Genomic DNA, 24,458 nt, shown 5'->3' with positions numbered 1-24,458 from the left:
CCAATATCTTCCATGTTTCGAAGTTCATTTACAAATGAAAGTAAATCACTAAAATGCGCTTTTTTCATTTAAGAGGAATAATTTGTATGTCTTGGGCACAATGTCATTATACTTCCTGAGGTCAAGGAAGTATATTCATCTAGAAAGTAAAGCTGACATATTTAAGAAAAGACTTCACCCATTTGAAAACAGAGTGGGTTCCTGCAAACAAAGCTTGCTAACCTTTGGCAGTTTAGAAAGTTATTAAACACTTACCCAGAGATTGGCTATTCCAATGAAAACCATTCAAACCAGTCACGTGGACTGTCTCAAATTCTCCAAGAGGTTGAAATTCCCTTGCAGAAGTAAGCAAACGATTGTGTCTTCACGTCTGCTCTCAGTACAAAAGCAGCTGGATTCCAAACAAAAAGCAGCTTTGCTTAGGGACATGCATTGTCAGTGGTTGCATGAGACCTGAGGGAAGTAAGTGCTGCCTGTTCACTACAAGTGTCAAGGAGAGATGTCACAGATGGAACAACATGCTTGCTAAGGACCCGCAGAACCGCTAGTGGTAGAGCTGCAGGTATCTCATGAGTTGTCACCTGTGTCACTACACTCCTGTTTCTCGCTATTACTACAGTCTGGGCTGAAATGGAGAGAAGGCTTCAGGCTTTGAGCTCTGCTCAGAGCTTTGGGGGGAAGCACTTTCCCCTTGGGGGGAAGCACTGCTTAGGCCAAAGCTAGAGATTTGGCTCAGGGGACCTGCATTCCAGACCTCCCTTTGCCAAAAGTGACTGAGTGATCTGGGACATTTTACATTCCTTTCTGGTCTTCTTTTGTTTTGTCCGTACAGTATGGAATTTGAACCAGGCAATCTCTGAGATCTCTTCCTGCTTTAACAAAAGTCCCTTTCAGAATTTGTCTTTTATTTTTCAGAAAACCTCTTACATTCTGTGGGTGAAGAGATTTGCCATCAGCTTTTAAAATGGAAAGAAAGGGGCAAGGAACGGCCTTGGCACCAGGCTCTCAATTATGATTCCTTTCTCCTTCTACTTGCTTTCTTTTCCCATGATCGCATTTTCTCTAAAGTGACATTACCCAAATGCATAAAATGAAATTATATCCTCGCAGACCGTACACCTAGCTCTGTGATGATTCATGTCTTGATTATCACACAGGGCTTAGTAGAAAGTAATGCAATTGTCCTTCCAATTTCATGTGAAGTCTAAGAGGAGAGAGGATTCATTTGAATACTTTACCCGCTTTTGTGTAATACAGTGCTTTCCATATTGCTTTCTTCAAGCTTGTCTTTCTACTCCTGAAATTCCACTGCGGTGGGTTCTGACACGTTGAGAAATGGCTGCTTTAATGTTGCAGCAGGCTGAGTTTCATGTACCTATTGTTAAAAATGTGATAAGAAAAACACATGTCCAAAGAGGAGTGATTCACGTTTCCCAGAGAGTCAAACAAGAGATGCAGATAAAGGACCTTGGCAAGAACCTGGCAGTAGATTCCTTGGACAGCAACGCCTGGATGGGGCCCTCTTCTTGCTGGATCCCCAAAACATGGTGACTTTGTTGTGAGTGCTGACAGCTTCCTCTTTCACAGCCATATGCAACCAAAATCATCTCAGGAAGACGTTTCCCTACTGCCCAATATTCAAATATTTTTATTTCAAAAATACCTAGTTAATGTCAGTATTCTTAGTCTTCATCTAGATTATCTCCATTCTCCAATACGGCCATCGTACTTGGTGCTTCCATTGACCACACTTTTCTACATACTTTGTCCCACGCCTACCATTTTCAAGGTGTGTCGGAGCGAGATACCGTGGGTGGCAAAGACAGATTCTGCATTCACAATGACTTATATTGGGGAGGGTGTAAAAAAATGTATACAGTAATTTAAAAAGCAAGGGCAAATTGCCAGTATAACAGTCATAGAACAGAGGTCATGAGGAAGTGTGTGATGTATTTCCAAATGGGTTTTCTGAACCCCAAGTACTTTGATGTAAAGGCCGAGAGCTTACCTCTGAAAGGGGAAACTCCATGGAGGAGGTGGTGCTCGAGGGAGCAATGGAAGTCATGAAGGATTGTGACAAGCAGAGAAAAGCAGGCTGGTGGGAACCAAGACAGTGGTTCTTGAAGGCTCTGTACCCCTGCTGAGATGCACACTATACAGATGTAACATTAAGTAATATTGAACCACACAGTGAGAAAGTTTTCTCTTCCCAGTTGTCTTTCAGTACTTTTATTTAGGAAAAGAAGGCTTCAGTTTGATGTGAACACATCTTTAACCCCTGTGTCCACACTTGCTAGTTAACCATTCCCTCCCCCCATTCTTTAACACATAGCCAGTAGGGCCCCAGACTTAAAAGACGATGGCAGACAACAGTACCTGTAATTCAATTTAAATGGGTTTCAGATTGCATCTACTTTTTAGTTCTCTTCATCTTATGGAAAGTCATGTTGGATTTCCACTTAAAATCGTGATATAAAATATTTTAATCAAATAAATGTATTTAAGGGAGAACTTAGATAAGGAAAAGTAGAGGCAAATAATAGCACAAGTGTTAGGTAGATAGGGCAGAATTTGTTTGGGTGATATATGTATGAATGTAGGAGAACATGAGTTTTAATATAAGTTATACTTGGTTTGGTAAGTAGCTCCACGTGATAACAAGGACAGTCCTGATGGAAAGTAGCCAGAACAAGATGAGAAAGAGAGGTTGCAAGCAGGTCAAGGTCAGGGAATACGGGACTCATGAACTTCATTCATGTTGTATCTTCCTTGGGATTCCAAGACCACTTTCTTTACCCACATGTTAATAACTAGGGTTTATTAATTCCTTCTCAGATGCCAGTATGGTATTATCTTCCATATAATTATCACATTTTTCATCACAACTACCCTAACAGGAAGGTATTAGCCTGAGTTTAGGAGTGAAGAATCTTACCAGTGGCCCACAGCTAGTAGTGAAGAGAGTTGGGTTTGGAACCCAGACCTATCTGATTCCAAGGCTCCTATTACCTTGTGCCTAGAGACCCTATTCATCTCCCAGCCCCAATGTGAACACTGGCTTTTTCTGTCTAAGTCCACCTTTCCAACACACGGTCGACCTCCTCTTTGGATTTTCTGCATCCATCACTCTATATTTCTGGGTAGTCATTTTTTTTCTCCCCTTCACTGGAAGTGTTTCTCTGGCCATCTACGAACTAGATTGCAAGGACCCAGAAGGCCTGTTCCCATGTCCCCAGGCATCCAGCACTGTACTTTTTTCATGGTCAAGGCTCATATTATTTGAATTGAGCTAAATTTTCTTGCGCTGACATGGCTTATCACAGAAATACAGCTGTATCAACTCAGGGTAAGTGTGAACAGGTGCTCTGGCAAAGATAACTCAGGACCTACCTGGGAAGGCTTTGCTTTGTCAGATTCCAAGAATCTAATTAATTAATTTTGAGCAAATCAGCAACCCTTTGGATTTCTTAAATCACTTTGGATTTTTTTATAGCTGGGTTGTGTAACATCTGAGTTAAATAGCACAAAAAAGGATACCCGGTAATTATAGACTTTTAGATGTCAGGGGAGAATTTTAAAGAATATCTTATCCAGCTCCTTTCTTTTGTCAGTGAGGAAGCTGAAGGCTTAAGCAAGTTTCACAAGTCGCTTAAGGCCACAGAGCTTGTTAAGTGTAGGCCTTTAACTAAAGATCTCTCTGGATTCCTAGTCAATTATCTGGCTTTGAGCTTGGAGGTCACTTACCCCTTCTTCCCATCCAGTGGAGGAACCCCTACAGTATCTCTGACTGCTGTCAACTGGGGCTCCTTGTGAGCATGGAACAGGACCCCATTTTCTTTGGAAGCAATCCATTCCATTTAAAATTAAACAGCATCTTTTCCTTTGTTGTATCCAATAGAACCTTTCAATCCTGTCCATTGCTCTAAACAGCAGAGTTTTCTAGGACTCTCTTTTAAACCTGTCCTCATTTCCATCCACAGGCACTCCTGTGATCCTATCAGTTCCAGGGTTTTAAATCTATAAACTGAGGACTTTCACCTTTGTATCTCTAGACCAACTCTCTCCTCTGAACTCTAGACCCATATACAGCCAATTACTGGATGTCTTCTTTTGGATGTCTAGTAGGTATCCCAAATTTAATACCCAAAACCCAAATCTTGATTGTACCTTCCCACCAAAAATCTCCTCCCACCCCCTAATCTTCATGTCATTAAACCAGACTCTATTTTTTCAGTTGCTTTGGCCAGTAACCTGAAGTCACCCTGGTGTTTCCCATTCTCTTTCATTGTCTATCTAAACCATCAGCTACCCTATTGGCTCTATTTTAAAATAACACAACATTGTTATCAACTATGCTCCAATATAAAATAAAGATTTTTTAAAAAATAAAAAGGAAAGAATCTGAAAAAGAATACACACACACTCACACACACACACACACACATATTCAGATATGTATATATATCTGAATCACTTTGCTGTGCACCGGAAACTAATACAACATTGTAAATCAACTATACTTCAATTAAAAAAAAATGATGTCTTTTGATAAACAGAAGTTTGTTTCTTACCACTGTTAAATATATCAAACTTTTCTTTAAAACAAAAATTAAAAACTAAAAATTTCTTCCAGAATCCAACAAATTCTTACCAACTCCACTGCTCCCATTGTAGTTCAGGCTATCATGCTTCTTGCACAGACGACTACCCCCCGCCCCTCCATGTTCCTCAACAGTCTCTTCTCCCCGCAGTGGCTGGAACATAAATCAAAATCCCCTCCATGGGGCTTCCCTGGTGGCGCAGTGGTTGAGAGTCCGCCTGCCGATGCAGGGGACATGGGTTTGTGCCCCGGTCCGGGAAGATCCCACATGCTGCGGAGCGGCTGGGCCCGTGAGCCATGGCCGCTGAGCCTGCGCATCCGGAGCCTGTGCTCCGCAACGGGAGAGGCCACAACAGTGAGGCCCGCGTACTGCTAAATAAAGAAATAAATAATATGTCTTCAATTAACTATAAAATTAAACCAAACTTTTACACAGAAAATAAAAAACACTCTTCCTTCTGACAGGCCCACACTCACTCACATCTCTGACTGCTTTTATCAGAAAATCTTTTGCTGATCACCCCCTCTCCCATATATTATCCCAATACTCTGATTTATTTGTCTTCACAGCATTTATCACTATCTGACAGACTCTGCATTTACCTGTTTGTTTTTTCATCCTTTGCATATCCCACAAAGGCATGAGCTCAATGAGAGCTGGGATTTTGTTTTATTTTTGTGGTTTCCTGCAGTGTCCTCAGCCTGTGGCATGGTGTCTGCAAAATGTAGGTGCAGCCGATAAATATTTGTTAAATGAATTTCTCCTTTAACTTTGTCATTGAGCCGGGTCTTATACTTGTACCGTGTTGACTCTGGAATCCCTGTGCAGGCATTTGCCTTTATTCCTAGAAATATCATAATTTTAGTGTGGTCCATGGGGCAAAGTTGGCAAAATCTTTTTGAGTCTGGACTTTTGCCATCCTAAGTTAATTTATGATGATTGTTAATATCAGCCACGGTTACTATTTATTGAACACTTGCATAGCCATCGCCCTGCCAGGTGTTTTACAATATTATTTCCCTTAATCCTTACAATGGCCCTATGGGAAATGCTACTATTGTCCTCATTTTGCTCATGAGGAAATCGAAGCCTGGAGAGTTAAGTGACTTGCTCACACAGCCAGGGAATGGCAGAGCAGAGCCACCCTTCAAGGCCACGTGTCCCGGATTCAGATACACTATAGTAATGAAGAGCAATGGCCTCCGGAAGCAGACAGATCTGGGTTAGCATTTCCTCACGTAGCTGTGTGATGTCGACTGAGTCCTTTTTCTCCCTTGACATTCCCCGTCGTCCCATAAATGAGAGTAACAGTAATACCAACTTCATAGGGTTGTTACGATGATTCGATGACTCTGGTCCCATGCTTAGTACAGTCCTGGCACAGAGTTAAAGCTCATTAAGTGGTGTCATCATGGCAGTATCATTAATAGGACTAAAAAAAATGAACGAATAATGATTTTGCTTCTATTGGGCAACACATGTCCTCTTCATGTTCTTTTTATCCCACATCTATCTATATTACTTCTCCCTTCCATCTATGCGTCTATAAATCTGATAAGGGGATCTTCCTATAAACTACTGATTAAAAGTGGTGAAGGGTGTACAGGTGAGGATAAACCTTTAGACAGCCAGGGATGCCCTCTAGAAACCGTGTGAGCTTTGTTTTGACAGCAAGAAGGTACTGGTTAGTATGGCACCTTCCAGGAGCATGACTTAGTTTCACCAGTCTGTTCTGTTCATCTGCTAAAAGGCGAGCACAGCTTTACTTTCCTTCCCAGGGGATCCTACCGGGACTAAATGACTCGGTAGGAAATCCAAGAAGAATCTCATATCTCCTGCTTTGGGCAGACTGGTCTCTAGTTAGCCCTCTTCTTAGCAGTGCTGGAGGTAGCCTGGATGCTTGGCACTTTTAAAAGCAGTGGGGAGGAGGAACCCACCGTTTCTTTCCATGGTTTGTCATCACACGGTAATGACAATATGAATGGCAATTGATAGCCTTCGTTGAGTACTTATCCTGTATCATGCACTGGAAAAAAAATCTTTTATCTGCACAGCAATATACTAGATGTTACTCCTATTTTCTAGAGGAGAAAACTGTGCAGAGTGGGTTTGGTTGGTGCCCCATCCAGATCCCCTTTACTTTGCTAGGTCAGTCATCGATTTGCTGCCTCATGGCTCTGAGCGAGCTGTTTGATACGTGCTCCGTGATAACGGACTTCCAGTAGAGGGCGCCAGGGGGCTCTGCGGGAGGAAGATGCTCTCCTGCCCGTGCAGCGTGGTCCTGGAGGAGGGAGGTTTGAGCGCCAGGGCGGCTGCTGAAGCCTGCCCGCCACGCATCGAGCCCCAGACACGGTCGCTGTGCAAACCTGCAACCTTAGTCTCACCGTAACAGTCCCACAGCTGTCTTCACCCTGAAACCAGAGCCCCTACGTGACTCCCTTCCTCCCCCCAGCCCCCAGATTTCCCGCACCTGCACCCACAGCATCAGTTGCTCATCTGGCCCCGCTTGCACCTCACACTCCCGAGAGTGGAGGCCACTTGCTTGCACGCAGCCCAGCCCCTGTCCATCGCGGCCAAACCAGCATCCTTCTGTGCTCTCTGGTGAACTGAACCCCACTGTCTTCAAGTTTATCTTCCTTAGATGATCTGCCTCAGCTCCAGGGTACTACACAGGTACCCTTTCATCACAGTTAGTAATTATCTATATTGCACTTTATATCCTGTATGATTTCCATATCCGGCTTGGATCCAGACTGCTGTCGGCCCATCCCACGGCTGCTCCAAGCATTGGCTGCTGAACTGACAGAGGCTCCCTCCTCAAATAATTGCCCTCAGCGACGGGAGCTGCCTTGCCCAGGAGGTTAGCACCCTCCCTAATCCTCCCCTCCACCTGTGAGCCAGAGGCAGTGACGAACCCACGAAAGCCAGCTCCTGTGACCTCAGGCAAGGACAACTCTACAGGACGGTTCACCCTGCAGAGGCTCCTGTGGATCAGGTTGAGGAGAAGCTTCACCAGAAACCTGGTCCTTTCTTAGCTCTCTCTCCCATTCTCAGTCCTCCTCTTCCTCTCATTCTCTTATAGGCTTTACTTGAGAGTCAGCCCTCAATAAATTAGATATGTCCTAATCCTTGTCTCAAGCTCTGCATTGAGGCACCTGGCCTCAAATATGTTCCCAGGCCACAGAGCTAGAAGATAATGAAGCTGGTGATTGTACTAGGTCTATCTGACTCCAAATCCTATGTCTTTTTTTTTTAATTGAAGTATAGTTGATTCACCATGTTGTGTTAGTTTAAGGTGTACAGCAAAATGATTCAGTTTTTTCAGATTCTTTTCCACTGTAGGTTATTACAAAATACTGAGTATAGTTCCCTGTGCTATACAGTAGGACCTTGTTGTTTACCTATTTTATATATAGTAGTGTGCATCTGCTTAACCTCAAACTCCTAACTTATCCCTCCCCCAGCCTTTCCCTTTTGGTAACCATAAGTTTGTTTTCTATGTGTGTGAGTCCGTTTCTGTTTTGTAAATAAGTTCATTTGTATCATTTTAAAAGATTCCACATGTAAGTGATATCATATGGTATTTGTCTTTCTCTGTCTGACCTACGTCATTTAGTATGATCATCTCGAGGTCCATGAATCCTGTCCTCTTCGCCACCACTTTCTTATGATTGAGGGAATCTCTCGCTTCCAGCATGTTCTCCGTAACATAATGTGTCTTCTATGCTGAGCATTTTGGTCTTGACAATGGCCTGTCATTGGTCCAGGGTGAAGTTTGTGATCACTGGTTCAACATCCAAGGCCTGTGCCCACTGTCACTGGAGGCCCACACGCCCATGATCTGTTCTGTGGAGGCTCACACACCTTTTGCCGTTACCGCCTCCTGCCATATCTCTTCCTCCTTTCTCTTCCCCAGAGAGTGTGGGCCAGCATCCAGGTTGGAGCTCTACCACCCCAGTTCCCTGAAGTGAGTCTGCTTGTTTAGCTAAATCGCTCTCCTCTTCTCCAGGCATGTTTATTTGGGGTAGGCTAGTTCTCCACGCCTGGAAATTGTGCACTGGCATTCACTGAGGTTCAGAAACTAAGTTGACAACTTGACACTTGCATGCCTTTTAGGGAAATCATGGTTATTACTGGGGGCCGTAGCAGCAGGTTTATTTATAACTCCTGGCACTGCACACTGGCATGAAGTGGGATGCTAGCGGAAGGCAGTTGGAAGGCTACAGGGACCCAGGAGAACTAGAAGGACCTGGATTTCCAGGTAAGGTTGTATATGTCAGTCTTGAAAGGTAATTAGGCCCACACGGTGTGAAAGCAGCTTGTTTCAGCCCATTTCGTTTTCAGGTACGCTAACGCAGAGTGAAAGCTTGAGCAGACAATTCAACACGTCTTGGATTTAATTGTCTCTTTTCCATGATCCCACCATGTATTGTGGTTTTGTGGTTTGTCGTTTGACTACCAAATACCGATCTCGTCGGGGGTTTTTCAGCCTAGTCAATGCTCCCTGGTTGACCCCAAGTGACTCCTGTTTTTCCATTTGGTAACAATTACTTGACAGTTACACAACTTCTTCTCTCCCTGCCTCAAAAAACAAACTAATAAATAAGGGATGGGCGTTCTTATTGGTAGCTCTCCTTTCTTCAGAGAGGCTGTGTATCCCCCTTCAGAAGGTGGTTCCACGCCAGCTTTGCCGCCTTTCCTTTGTGGCTGGATGGAGTACAGCTGTCGCTAATTCAGTCACATTTTTAGTTGTCCCACCGTTAGATGAAATTATGAGCCATCGCTAGCGAGTGTCAGCAACTGCAAATAGCAATGCCGCCTTTGAAGGCAGCAGAATCCAACTGGGAATTGAGAAAATAATAGAAATTTAGAATAATGGGCATGCTTGGAATGAACCATTTTTGGGTTCAGAAACCTAGTTCCCCTGGTAATTTGAATGAGCAGTTTTGCTAATAAAATTTGTCTGTGTTGAATGAACCTGCTGGATCTACCCATCATTCACAAAACAACTTGAATTATCACTTTCCCATCAAATTTTGCCCCTTCCTTTAGCTGGCTGGCTCTTTGAGCCAGTTTTCTCCATTGTAGGCGGGGAATGAGGGAGAAAAAAATAGAAAGAGATGGTAGCACCAGCTGAGGTGGGCTGGCCTCCATCTACATGGGTGATGAAGCTTGTTTACTTTATGCAGGTAACTTTGGATGAAATTCAAGTGGTGCTGCATTGAGTTGAAAGGGCAGATATTCGTAATAGAAATTCCCAATGATGGTCAATATTTACCAGCAGTCTTGATGAATTTTGCAGATCCATGATCCCCGCCCCTCTCACCACAGGGGGTTTTTAACTTCAGGAAAATGAGTAATTGTCACTGACAGCCTCAAAATTTTTAACAATCATCATAATTCCCCAGACCAGTAAAGTGTGTTAGTTTACCTGCCACCTTCATGGACGTGCCCTTTTGTAAAACCTCTTTTTCCCCAGTGGAATAGAAATGCTTGTCCGTCCAGGAAGCACAAAGCCCCAGATACAAGAGGAACCCCTTTTGTGTTCTCTGCAGTTTCCCCAGCAGTCAGAGTGCTGTTCTCAAGGAAACCGTTATCTCAGCAGGATTGATTTTTCCGCTGGGCCCCGGGGATGGCAGCAGCGGGCAGCAGGCCAGGTGTGGGGAGCCCGGGAAGGGGCGGAAGAACCAGAGTTGCAGGGCAGGTTGAGCAGAGGCTGAAGGAAGGCTTTGGGGTGAGCAAAGCAGTGTGGTAAAGAGCTCCAGCTCTGCTTTTCCACCACGCATAGCTGTGTGAGGGTAGAGAAGACATTTAACATCTCTGAGGTTGTCGTATCTTCAGGTTTAAATAGAGAGTGACAGCAGGCCACACCTCCTGAGGTTGCTGTGAGGACTGGATGAGGGATTCCTGTGGTCCCAGCACTGTCCGTCGCCTGAAAAGGCTAATCGTTTCGCTTGTGTACACTTATCATCACTGCTAATTCATGTTGGGGGAAATCATCTGCTTTTGTTGAAAAGTGTTCTATTTCAGTTTATTTAGCTAATGTGGCTTGAGAAATTTCACCTTCCGTTTCTACAGTTTATAAAAACCTGTCAAGTCCAAACTTTTTTTTTTTAAAGACACCAATTATACTTGAACATTTGTTACTTTTTTTTTTTTAATTTATTTATTTTTGGCTCTATTGGGTCTTCGTTTCTGTGCGAGGGCTTTCTCTAGTTACGGCGAGCGGGGGCCACTCTTCATCGCGGTGCGCGGGCCTCTCACTATCGCGGCCTCTCTTGTTGAGGAGCACAGGCTCTAGACGCTCAGGCTCAGCAGTTGTGGCTCATGGGCCTAGTTGCTCCACGGCATGTGGGATCCTCCCAGACCAGGGCTCGAACCCGTGTCCCCTGCATTAGCAGGCAGATTCTCAACCACTGAGCCACCAGGGAAGCCCCTGTCTAGTCCAAACTTTTAAAGTAGGTGAGGATTTTGTGAGCAGGTGAGCGCACACGCATAGCCAGGAGTCGTTATTGATGTACACATTGTTTTCTCGAGGCAAATATTTTAAAACCTTGAAAAGTTTCTCTTCACTATATGAAGACTTTTCTAGCCCTTTTTATTTTTTGGTTTGTTCATCAAAATCTTCTTCCGGGAAAAATACATACTTGTTTGTTTATGGGTTTAAGAGATTCCTATATAATTTTTACTGAGTGCCAGGCATGTTCTAGGTTCAGGACAACTATTGACTCGGTAAATCCTTATTACAATACTCTGAAGTCGGTTCTGTTATCATCCCTGTTTTACGGTTACGTACATCGAAGCCCAAGGCCATTCAAGTTCAAGCAAGTTCGAGATCCTTAGGTAGTGAGCTGCCCAGCTAGGATTCTAACCCAGGCTGACTGGCTTCAGCGTCAGTGCTTGCAGGGAGCAGGCTGGGCCAGTCTGGTCTATTAGGGCTATGGGGACTTTTGAATGACAGGAGCTGGGAGTATTGAAGTTGTTCTGTGTGTCTGTCAGGATGGGATTTCTGGGTTGACATTCAGTCACCTTATGTATTCAGCTTAGGGCTGTGGCTTTCACCAGCAATCTCCCCGTTGCATGAGGCCGTACAGATGGGGAGTTAGGGAAGCAGAGTTGCTGCAAAGTGAGGTTAAGCACTCCCTTTTAAGAATCTGTGCCATGTGTATTAGGAGCCCCTGGAGTTGAGTGAATTAGCTGTTTTCTGAATGAATCTCCAAACTAGATTCTGAGACCCTTGGCGTTTCTGATTCACCTTCAAGAGCCCTGTTTAGTGATTCATAATAGTTTTACTCAGCACAAATAGAAGACCTGCACACCAAAACCAGGATTTTACCATTATCTTCTTTTTTTTCTTCTGATCAATAAATGTCAAATTTAGGGGAAAAAAGTCAAATTCCACGAACCATGGGGAAGCCCATGGACTTAAAAGGTTTTTTTAGGCTTCACTGGCTTGCGTATGCCTTGGAGGAAGTTGATGGACTTGTTTGTCCTCCTTCTTCAGTGACTGTCCCCGATCCACCCGCAGTGAGCTGCGTGTGCCATACCATCTGACTATGCTTTTAGATAGAAAAGTACCACGGGCTTTCCCCGCTGCACATTCTCCTGGGTTTCCTTTTACGTCACTGGTGGCTCCTTCTCAGCATCTCTTTTCTGAGACTTCATAAAACTGCAGTGCTCTGGAACTCAGCCTTTGGGCAGATTATTTCACTCCTCTGCTCAAGATGCTATGATGACCTCACCTCCAGTGTCCTTGCATGAAGACCTTTTATCATCTGCCCCTTTACTCTCGCTTTGGCCTAATTGCCTATTACTTTGCTAGAGCTTCCAGAGCCCAGTACCACAAGCTGAGTGGCTTAAACCACAGGCATGTATTGTGTCACAGTTTGGGAGGCTAGAAGTCTGAGATCAAGGTGTCAGCAGGACTGTGTTCCCTTTGAAGTCATCAGGGAAGGATCTGTTCCAGTCCTGTCTCCTAGACTCTGTTGGGACCTTGACATGTGCCACATCACGCCAGTCTTCACCTGGCAGCCTCACTGTGTGCATGTCTGTCCAAATTTCTCCTTTTTTATAAGGACACCAGTCCTAGTGGGCGAGGGGCCCATCGTACTCCAGTATGACCTCATCTTAATTAGCTACATCCGCAGTGGCTCTGGTTCCCAGAAAGGCCACACTGTGAAGTACTGGGAGTTAGGACTTCAGCATATGCATTTTGGTGAGACACAATTCAAGCCACAGAACTACTGTGCTCTCCCTTGCCCCCGGTGAGGCGTCACGCTGCCCTTGTTGCTGTCCTGTGAATACTTGGGTGTGTCTCTGCCCTAAGGCCTTCGCATCGTCTGTTCCCTCTGCCTGGAACATCCTTGCACCCCAACTGCCCACAGGGCTCACGAACGGCCCCCTTCTCAAGGCTGTCTTCAAATATACTTTTCTCAGTAATGCCTCCCTCCCCTGATCATACCCTTTAAAATCATATCATCTCCCCTCTTCCCCACCCTGCCCCCCAATCTCCCTGATCTATTGTTTTTCTGAAGTACTCACCACCTTCTAACATACTTGGTAATTTGCTTATTTACTAGTTTTGTTGTTTGTCCTCCCCCAACGGTGACACTGGAATGTAAGCCCAACGAGGGGCACTTGGTCTGTTTCCTCCTCTGATTTATTCCATACACCTAGAACAGCAGTACTTGGAGCATAACAGCAGCTGGAAAAAATGTGTGTAGCTGTCTCATTTTTCTTTATCTGTTGGTTTAGTCATAGAGGTGCATGCCTTTCATACATTGGAGTAAGGCAGGTGGGAGGAGGACATAACATGTCTTAAACCATTTTCTTGAACACCACGACATAGCTTTCCTGTAGTGCCCTACACCTGGGACCTTTAGCCAGATGTCACGTTTATGATGATTGCAATTCCCGGGGGCAGCAGGGCGCGGGTGGAGGGACCTTGCCGTCCCTCCCTTCCTGGAGCTCAGAGCATTTTCCACATAAAAGATGAAACCGGATCCCTTCTGCTGAGACACTGAGAGGCCTCATTTGACTTGTTTCCACTGTCATTTAGCTATTGGAGGAGCCATCACTGAGGCTCGTGGAAGAAACCGATGGTCAGCCTGAGAACTCAGGCGTCCTGACTTGCTGTGATTTTCCTTCTAGCATAACAAGGTAGAAAGCACCAAAAGTGACCACAAAGTGCTCTGGGAGCTGGCTTCACTAGAGTGGATGAGGTTTCAAAGGCCCACAGATGTCACATCCAGTTTTCTTAATAATCAAGACCTCTCTCTCATGGGCCTCTGGTAGCCCGTGTCAGGAGCGATTCCCAGCAGGACCACGGAGCTAGGCAACTCCCCATGCATTTCTTGGTCTTAAAATGCATCATTTTAAATTAAAATTTTCTATTTGTTCTCATCCTTTGCCCTCATAAATATTGTGTATTTTTATGAGCCTCTGTCCTCATAGAATGTGGAGTTTAATGAGGGCAAGGGTGTCTTACACATTGCTGGTTTGTTTTCACTGTGGTACCAGCATAGATACTGGCACATACAGGATGCCCGAGGGCTGTTTCTTAAGCCCCAGCTGAAGTCCAGCCTCCGAGCTGCATCACCACCCAGCTTCCTGGCTTAGCACGGTGGGCAGGGACCATGCCTGGACCATTTTGGTTTAGTTTCTTCCTGGAACTCATGAATGGCCTTCAAAAGTAAAGGCTGACGTATCACATTAAGCAGTGCTTTAGCCAGGAGGAAGATTGGTGGTTTGTAGGAAAGCATGGAAGGGTGTTTCTGACATCACGAGGCCCAGGAGGTGAACTGTCTCAACAAGGTACCCAAAATGGATGAGACTTCAAAGGGAAGGCCTGGCTACACAGAGGCCATTGATTTTTTTCAGCCACACTCATTCCTGGCTGGCAACATTATCCACAAACAGCAGGGCTATCAGGAAGTTGACATTGACAGAGGCCACACACCAGATCCCTCAGTCCACAGGTGATAAACCCTGTCATTTGTTTTCTGCACAATGTCTCCTCTGCACCTCTGTCCTGTTGGTGCCGCCCCCATGAATCCATCTGAAAGGAAGTAGTGCCTCTTTTTTTTAAAAAAATAAATTTATTTATTTTATTTATTTATTTTTGGCTGTTGCTGCGCACGGGCTTTCTCTAGTTTCTCTCTCTGGGGAGGAGAAAGGAGGATTGAAACAGACTGAGGCAGCCAAGTGTCCGTGAAAAGTATCACAAAGGGTATGTCAGCCATTGTTATTATTCTGGATTTTATGACGTTTGTGTTTGTCAACTTTTTACAGTTTGTCATTTTTGTGATTATTCTCAGCCTAAATGAATCTTCATCTTTACTCCTAATGTATTTATATTTTTTCTTACAAAATTCCTCTTGGTTTTAAAAAGCTTTAGGACTTCCAAAACCTGGATCATCCCTCCCTCCGTCTTCTCAATTCCCTTTGTTACATCTTGAAAAGTCTTCTGGGGTCTAATGCATAAAATTCTCAAATAAAGTTTAATCTCATTTTTCAGCTAATATTAGTAATGTCTACATGGACTGCAACTTCTAAAAAATATGTAGATATTAAATAATTAGTACTTACCAAGTCTCTAAGTATTATAAGAAAAAATAACACTAGCATCCCGTTATTATAGGACAGATGTAGCCAGGCAACTTGAGTAGATCTTCATAGCCTCAATGCTTCAATGAATTCCTCAGAGTTCTTATCTATCTGCCTTCCAAATGCGGCTATGTTCATCTACATAGAAAATTACATTTCTACATGAGAAAATGGTTTTTTCTAATTATTTTCAGATATGAGAGAATTGCTAAATGCCATTTTTGCAGAATGCCTTTATTCTATAATAATAGATGCTTAAATAAAAAAAGTGTTTTACATAGCCAAAATATATTCTAGTTTCCTGGGAAAAAAGATGATGGTGAAATGTTTCATTACTTCCACTTGAACTAGAATTGACTAATTAGAATTAGTGCATGTGTGTTTGTGTATGGAAGGTAATTTTTTTGGCATTTCCAATCATCAACATAACTGCAGTGAAGGTTTCAGAGAACATCCGTAATGCCTTGTAAAAACGCCTATGATGTGACAAATAATACCAGCTCTCGCTTTAAATAAACTTCATTCCAAGAAAAATAGATGTACTAAGCTTTGATAACAGTAAGTGGATCAGAAGAACTTTCCAGCTCAGGTATAAGATAGTTTTAGAGCCTTTGAAACCTCTGCCTTGACCACAGATAAATCTGCAGTGAGATGACTACCATCCAATTTGTTCCAGCTCACTTTTTAGGATGAAACCCATCTGGGAAATGAAAAAAGACCTGTATTTGCTGTCCTGAGATTTCCCAAGTGACTCCCCATGCAAGTTTCGACCTGGACCAAATCCCTGAACTTCTTTGGGTCTCAGTTTCCTCATTTTATGATACAAAGGTTTGGGGCCACATCTCCAATTCTGTTTCCGGTTCTGGCACAAATATTCCACGGTCTTTATCTCTATCTGCATCTTAAATGGGTCAGATCCATAAGGGAGAAGAAGAGTTATTAGCACTCTGTGTTTCATAGATGTTGGGGGAGATGAAGACACCCCTGGAGCCCTCAAGATTCCACTGAATAATTGCTTGACACTCGGGTGAGAGTTAACGAAGGGGATATTCCAAACATAGGACATTAAAAACCGTCATCCATTATTCAGCAATTCTGTGCTGAGATTAAATTGAAGTAAGTCTATGAAGTAAGTCTATGAAGTAAGTCTACTGCACACTGTTTTTTACTAACACAGTCAGATTTTCCCTGACATTGAATAGCCTCGGATGAAATAGTTGCCTTATGTTTGGGGCCACAATATACCTTTTTTAAAAGCTTACCTTACTTTTTACATATACATGTATCTATTCTTTTTCAAGTTCTTTTCCCATTTAGGTTATTACAGAATATTGAGCAGAGTTCCCTGTGCTATATAGTAGGTCCTTGTCAGTTATCCATTTTAAATATAGCAGTGTGTACATGTCAATGCCAAACTCCCAATCTGTCCCTCCCCCCCCAGCCCTTCCAAAAGCTTATCTTGACACCATTCCAACTGAATGGTCAAGTTACCTTCTTCCTCTCTTTTAAATTGTTTGCTTATTTATTTACTTTCTCTACATTCATGCTGAGTTTGTATATTTTGTAAGTTAAATGTGCTTCTTTGGGATTGGATGCCATTGTATTATTTTTCATTTGAGGTCTCAAAGTTGACTGCTAAGAGCAAATGTTTGTGTCAGCCATTCAGTACTAACTCACATTGCTATGGTGAACCACTTTATAACTGGTCGTCTGTGCCTCCTACTCTTACTTGACGATTTAGGACTGTGAAACCTCAAACTTCTAGCCCAGTTCCTCGAAGGCTCACCATTTACTTGCCATTTTCTTCTATTTGTTTGGGAAATTTTAAAAAAAAAGTTTGCCTTTTTAAAGGTTGTACTGCTATATCACTTTCTAGTTTCATATCAAATATTTTAATCTTTAATATCTTTCTGAGCTAAAAAGATATGCAGAGTTAGGGATGGGGAAATGTAAAGGAAGTTCTCTGAAATCACATACATCATATTTGGTGATGTACAGAGGGCATAACAAAGGCAGATTAAGACCTACAGTGACAATCAGCAACTGGCATCCGGGAACAGAGTATTTTACTCCTCCCTCAGAATAGATGGAGACCAGAAATTGGACGTTTATGCAGAAAGGCAGGATTTCATCCAGCACTTATCCCAGATTGTCAAGGTGCTGACTGAGGAGGACACTGGGCACCCAGAGACAGGAGATGCTATTGCCCAACTCAAGGAGGTCCTGGAGTACTGTGCCATCCGAGGTAAGTACCTTCGGGGTTTGACGGTGCTGGTAGCATTCTGGGAGCTGTCGGAGCCCAGGAAGCAAGATGCTGACAGTCTCCGGTGGGCCATGACTGAGGGCTGGTGCGTGGAACTGCTCCAAGCCTTCCTCTTGGTGTCAGACAACCTCATGGATGCATTCTTCACCCGAGGGGGGCAGATCTGCTGGTATCAGAAGCCAGGCATAGGTTTGGCTGCCATTCATGATGCTTTCCTCTTGGAAGCATGTATCTACCGCCTGCTGAAGCTCTGCTGCTGGGAGCAGCCCTATTACCTGAACCTGATCGAGCTCTTCCTACAGAGTCCTTATCAGACTGAGATCGGACAGACCCTGGACCTCATCACAGCCCCCCAGGACAGTGTGGATCTTGGCAGATTCACTGAAAAGAGGTACAGATCTATTGTCAAATACAAGACAGCTTTCTACTCCTTCTGTCTTCCTATAGCTGCTGCCATGTATGTGGTGGACATTGACGGGAAGAAGGAGCATACCGATGCCAGGAAGATCCTGCTGGAGATGGGAGAGTTCTTTCGGGTTTAGGATGATAACCTCGACCTCTTTGGGGACCCCAGTGTGATGGGCAAGATCGGCACTGACATCCAGGACAGCAAGTGCAGCTGGCTGGTGGTTCAGTGTTTGCCACGGGCCTCTCCGGACCAGTGCCAGATCCTGCAGGAGAACTTTGGAGGCCGAGAAGGTGGCCCGGATGAAGGCGCCAGACGAGGAGATGAATCTGCCGGCTGTGTTTACGCAGCACAAGGAGGACAGTTACAGCTACCTTATGGGTCTCACGGAGCAGTATGCTGTGCCCCTGTCCCCAGCCACCATCCTGGGGCCAGCACACAAGATCTACAAGCAGAAAAAGTCACCTAGAGACTCGGGGTGGGGGAGGGGCGGCTCTCCAAAAATTATTGTCTAACCTGTGAAAGAAAAGGAAGACCTACAGTGATACATCTTCTATTGATGTGTGTTTCTCTGTAGGAGAATGTGTAACAGTCTTAAAAGGCAGCCAAGATTTCTGTTAAGACTAATAGGCATGGAGTGGGTATTCTCTTGGTAATTTCAAAGTAAAGCTTTTTTACGTGGGAAATAGAGTAGTCTAACTCAAACAGGAGACCAATTTTTCTTCGACATTGAATAAAGGCAAATTCTGACACATTTCAATGGTGAGTACATTTATATGTTCCACCTTAGAAAATATTTAACCTTATTCCAGCCATTAGGTGTTTTAATCACTTGACAACGTAATTCATTAAAAGTTGCTCTGCAGTCTGTGGATAATTAGTCTGGTAACATTTATTTTGTTTACCTGAACCTTTCTTGCTTTGAAAATTGTGAATCCTGGCTAGTCTGTGTTTAAAGATAAATAAACCATTTATAATGATCTGAAATGTCATTTAATTCTCACTCCTTTTCAAAGGCATTCATTCCAACAAGGGTGAGAGGAACTGAGTTTTCTTAAGGCTCACTTGGTTTTGACTTTTAACAAAATATATCACTGATTAAAGTAAAACCAGACCTTTTGTTGTTTTACCGAGACCAGAATCACCATTCACTCTCAAGGATATATTTTGGGCAAAGTGTTGCTGGTTACTGCACAAACCCTGCATAAGGCCCAGCCTCTGACCTCGAGGGGCTTATGGCTTATAGTGATGACAGATATATAGAACTGTAACCCAGAGGTGGCTCTGGAAAATGATAGAATGGAGTAAAAGACAGTTCAGCTGAAGTCGAGGGAAGAAAAACAGAAGAGTGAGAGAAAGGGAGGATCCGAATGGGATATTGATGTGGTTTCAGGAATAGACCAAGATAAGGATGGAGACAAAGGCTGTAGTCAGAATATGGAGAATTTAATGCTAACCTAAGTGTTTGGACTTTATTCTTAACTCTTGAAATCAAATGCTAGTGTGAAAGAAGATTCGAGGAGATAGAAGAGAGTTACAGAATGTTAGAGCAGGGGCCCATAAAAATCCAATCCATTGTTTTACAGAACAGGAAACTGAGGCACAGAGAGGTTAAGTGACTTACCAGAGGTCCCATAGTATATCAGTAGCATAGTGGGGCCATAGACTTGTCTGCTGGCTCCCAGCCTAGACATCCTTTTATCCCATCACGCTATAGTAGGCTATTCAAGGGCAAAGTCTTCATAGGTACTACTTCTTGAGCATGTAGTAGATTGGCCTAGTTGTCATTGTTTTTGACGTCTGTTTTCCTCCTAAGGGCTTCTAAGAATGATAGCTTTCTCCCTGATTCCTGAATGTGGTGTGTATATTCACTATATGTAATAACTTGCCCTTCATGTGTAAGATTCTGCTTCCAAAATCATTGGCTTGCTGCGTGGCTTTTGGAAGGTGGGGTGTTTTATTGATGTGGACTTGCAAGTTCCTTGTAATCATTATCCTCTAGAATAGGCATTCCCATCTAGTCTGGAAGTCCTTTTGTTTCTTGGGCTCCCGCATTCATAGGTGACAGATTCAGACAATATTTATGTCCATGACATGGAACTAAAGTTAGCACAAAATTGTATGTCTACGTTTAAGATACTTATGTTATTTTCTCCCATAAAATATTCGTGCTGTTGTCGTAGGTTGGGTGTATGTACACGCCAGTGATTTAAAGTGAGGCGTATTGTTTGTATATTCACGGGTGTTTATTATGAATTCAGTGCCTATGAAAAGTGATACTTTGAGTAAACCACATTGTCAGGAATGGCAAATATATACTTTGAAATAACCCTTTCGATTTGAAATGCTTCTTGACCATATAAAGCTTCCTCCAGTCTCAGATATTCCAATAGTGTAAATACTAAATACTATCTTGTAAAGGCATAACTTGAAAACTTCTTACAGCCTTCATATTGGGCATACGGATTGTACTGAGCAGTGCTTCAACAATCAGCAGTGTTGGCTGGATGGCTTTGGGAAAGGCAGCACCTACTGTATTTATTTCATAAAACGTCTGCATATATTTCGTATTATTATGTATTTGTGTGTGTGTGTAAATGTGCGTGTGTGTGTTTTGATCAGTAGTAGTTGGAATACCCAGAGACTTTTTGCCTCAACTGTTACAAGGGCGTGCTTGGTATTTTGTGGAGACCAAGACCCTCAAAAGAAGATATAGTTTGTATAATCCTTGTCTTGATAAGGCCTTGGCACCAAGAAACCGAGTTACGTTGGGAGGCATCATGCTTTATTTAGCATTAAGGTTTCTGCTCCAGCATCACACACACACACACACACACACACACACACACACACACACACACACACACACACCAGTTCACTCTGCAGGAAAGGCAGCTGTTAACTTGCTAATGCTCAGGCCTTCCAGGCTGTGCTCAGCAAAGCTCTAGCAGGTGCCATTCATGTGAGACTACAAGACAGGGGTCTGAATAGCGCCTCCTGCAGTTTTGCATTGCTCTGCAAACGCAGTACTCATCTTATAATGTTCCCTAAAGATTTTCAATAACAGGAAACGCCACCAGCACGCATGCGATCTGCATGTTTATGTACAGTCTGAACATCCACAGTGTCCCATTTTCTCATCCCTGAACTTCCACTAGACCACAAGACTTCGGGTCTGTTTTCACCGCTGTGCTTCCAGGTCTTTGCCTGGATTCTTCACTGGGCTCCTTTTGCCTGGATTAGATCCAGTGACTCCTTCAAATCACTAGCTGGAGTTTGTTGCTTACTTTCAAGCATAACATGGGAAGTATCATCATCCCCCTTCGGAGCCAACGTCACTCTTTGGGTGCCTCAATCTGGTTTTCCTACTAATCTCAAAAACCAGGCAGAACATCTCCCTCCCTCTGTGTTTCTTCCTTAGCCTCTCTTGTCCTTGATTCTCCCTTTTACCCATTTCTTCCCAACGCAGGCAAAGCTTCTATTCTCTGTAGTATTAGTGATCTTCACCCCCAAATGGGCCAGTGTTTTATTCTCTTCTGATATCACAGTGAAGTGGAGGGGATGGAGAGTAAATGGTACTGCATGATACTTTTCCTTATTGAGAACTTTGGCTCCTAGAAGCGATCCGTTGTCCAGATTAGGAACCACGTATACATGAGAACTCAAGAAGTCCCAACAATAACCATGGGTTGTGTTTGAATATGAGTGCTTTGTTCTCAGTACAGAGCTTGACAGGAGATACACACAGAGACAGACGCATGTTATAAGTGGTACAGACCTAGAAAGTATATCAACTACCTACACCCTATGGAGATTAGGAAAAAGAGTTTAGCATAAAATAACAGTAATCAAAACTTTTTAAACGTCTTGTTTATGCCAGAGACTCAGTAAAACGTTCAGTGTGTAGTCTGAGAACCAGGTTCTCACATCAATCCTGAAGTGCAGGTAACTTGCAGCCTCCTTGACACCTTAGTGAGCTGAAACACAGTTAACAATCAGCTGTCAGGATTTGGGTGCAAGTCTGTCAGGATTCAAGGATCTTGTGTTTCCAGGGTACATGATACCTACGAAAATAAAGATGCTTGAATCGGAGGGGAGCTGCCATGTGGGGCAGCCCCCCATGCATAATGCTATGCATTTTCATGTATTCCTCTTTCAGACCCCCTAAAAGTCACATGAATGCAGTTATCCTTCCAACTTAGACCCCTCAGTGGAGGGAGGAGACTAATTTGCTCAGGTTGATACAGTCACAAAGGGAAAAGCCAGAATTTGAGTTCAAACAGTGTGACTCTGGTGCAGGGGTCTGGAAACTGGCCCACAGGCCTGTCTGGCTCACCTTCTGTTTTTGAACAACAGGTGAGTTAGAGAATAGTGGTTACATTTTTAAATGGTTCAAAAGAATGAAAAGAATGTTTCACAACAATACTTGTTTATATATTTTCTATGACTTCTTCCGTGCTATGACAGAGTTGAGTGTTAGTGAGACTAGATGACCCTCAAAGCCTAAAATACTTAGACTCAGGTCTTTTACAGAAAAAGTTTGCTGATCCCTACTCTAAAATCTACATTCTTAACCTTTAGGCTATACTTTTTCTACTTGATCATGTTAGGCTCATATGGAGTACGATTAGAATTTCTAGATTATTTTGCACCACGTGAGAGTTTTAAAATAAAAATAATAATCATCTGGGACCCTTTGTAGGAGAGTGGTACAGATGTGAAAATTTTAAAGCAGCTTGAAGAAACCATAAAATAGATTCTATATTGTATTTAGGAACATAGGATAAATGTTTTCCTCACACCGTTGCTAGCTCTGTGACTCATTAGAAAAAATTCATCCCCATTGACAAATAAAATGGAGGTTTATTCATGTTCTACATCACCAGTATATTTAGCTCATTTGTATTCATTTGTATTCATCACATTATTTTCCAAAATTGATAAAAAGTAGAACATTAGCTGGAAAGTTATAAATAAAGCCCCACACTGACTGCTTTGGCTAATAAGGGCTATGAGAAAGGATAAAGGAATTAGCGTACCAATGAAAAAGACTGATATTCAAAATACCTACTGTGTGTTATCCACTTTTATGGGCAATAACTGATTTTAGTCCTACACCATTTCATGGTTTAGGGCACTAAGGCTTAGAGGTAAGGTAACTGCTGTATGTCATGCAGCTAGTAAGTGAAAAAGCCAAACCAGATCTTTCAACTCCAAATTTGGTGTCTTCTTAGAAAAGAAATTCCATGACACTTATCATTTCAAGTTGTAAATTAGTCTAGAATTACCTCGTCTAGTGGGACAATTGATTCTCTTTCTAAATGTTGGTCTTTGTTTGATTCTGTTACTTCTGTCTGTTATTAGTTGTTCAAAAGTAGGAAAGAAGTTGAAGCAAATAATATTGCCATTAATTCGTATTTAACACACATAAAAATAGTTGAAAATGTTGATGCAAAAGAATGTGTTTTAATAACTTGAGAGTTTCAGTGAATTTTATTCCCAGTTTTTTATAGAAACCGGAGAGAGAATTTTCTTGATTTCCATGTATGTGACTAATTTTCTCTTGTGATTGATGATTATCACAATTTTATATTTGCAAAGGCTAAAAACGGAAGATTAATGAAGTCTAAATAAACAGTGGACTATTTCACGTTACTTAGAACCAGGTAGCACAGATACCAGACTTGATAATGAGAGAAGATGGATCAGACATGGTTTTAATTAATTAATTAATTTATTTAGTTTTAGCTGTGTTGGGTCTTCTTTTCTGTGCGAGGGCTTTCTCTAGTTGCGGCGAGCGGAGGCCACTCTTCATTGTGGTGCGCGGGCCTCTCACTATCGCGGCCTCTCTTGTTGCGGAGCACAGACTCCAGACGCGCAGGCTCAGTAGTTGTGGCTCACGGGCCCAGTTGCTCCGCGGCATGTGGGATCTTCCCAGACCAGGGCTCAAACCCATGTCCCCTGCATTGGCAGGCAGATTCTCAACCACTGCACCACCAGGGAAGCCCCCAGCTACATGGTTTTAGATGGTTGTTATAAAAAGTGACAGCAAAATGCATAATATGTCATTGGTTACAGATACCAAAAATTGTATCTTCTTTTGCTTTAAAAAAATGTTTTAATTTTGAAATAGATGTAATCAGATAAAACCAATGATCATCTCTGAGACTTTATGTAATATAAACATCTATTCACTTATGCCTAAGAATAAAGAGATTGTTTGCATTCAGAAAAATTTCAGACTTTGATGAAATTAAGGTCAATATGAATATGAACTAGTGTGTACTTGTGTTTATATCTTTTAAAAGGCTCATCTCCTGTAGACATGTAATTTGGCACAGTGCTTTTGTTCTTTGGAAAGCAATTTTGCAATAATGTGCCAGGAGTTTTAAAAATGTTCTTAACCTTTGAACCCAAACTTCTAACTTCTAGAAATTTGCCTTAGGACACATGTGAAAGATGTCCATTACTGGATTAGTTAAGGAGTGAAAATTTTTAAATAATCTGAACACACAAGTGTAAGAAAATGTTTAACAAATTAAAGCATATCCAAAGCATGAACTAGTTTGCAGTCAGTAACATG

General features: G+C 42.8%; 1 protein-coding gene and 1 pseudogene across 1 annotated transcript in view; both read left to right on the top strand.

Annotated features, from left to right (window-relative positions):
• The window catches only part of KCNH8 (potassium voltage-gated channel subfamily H member 8), a 388,857-nt gene that overhangs the window by 73,130 nt on the left and 291,269 nt on the right, over positions 1-24,458 (top strand). The window lies entirely within an intron of this gene.
• LOC105748102 (farnesyl pyrophosphate synthase-like) lies at positions 17,165-18,390 on the top strand (annotated as a pseudogene).

This window comes from Orcinus orca, chromosome 5 (genome assembly GCF_937001465.1).
Source record: "Orcinus orca chromosome 5, mOrcOrc1.1, whole genome shotgun sequence".
NCBI lineage: Eukaryota > Metazoa > Chordata > Mammalia > Artiodactyla > Delphinidae > Orcinus > Orcinus orca.
Note: the sequence above shows the minus strand (reverse complement) of the source record. Positions and strands in the feature narration are given on the sequence as shown.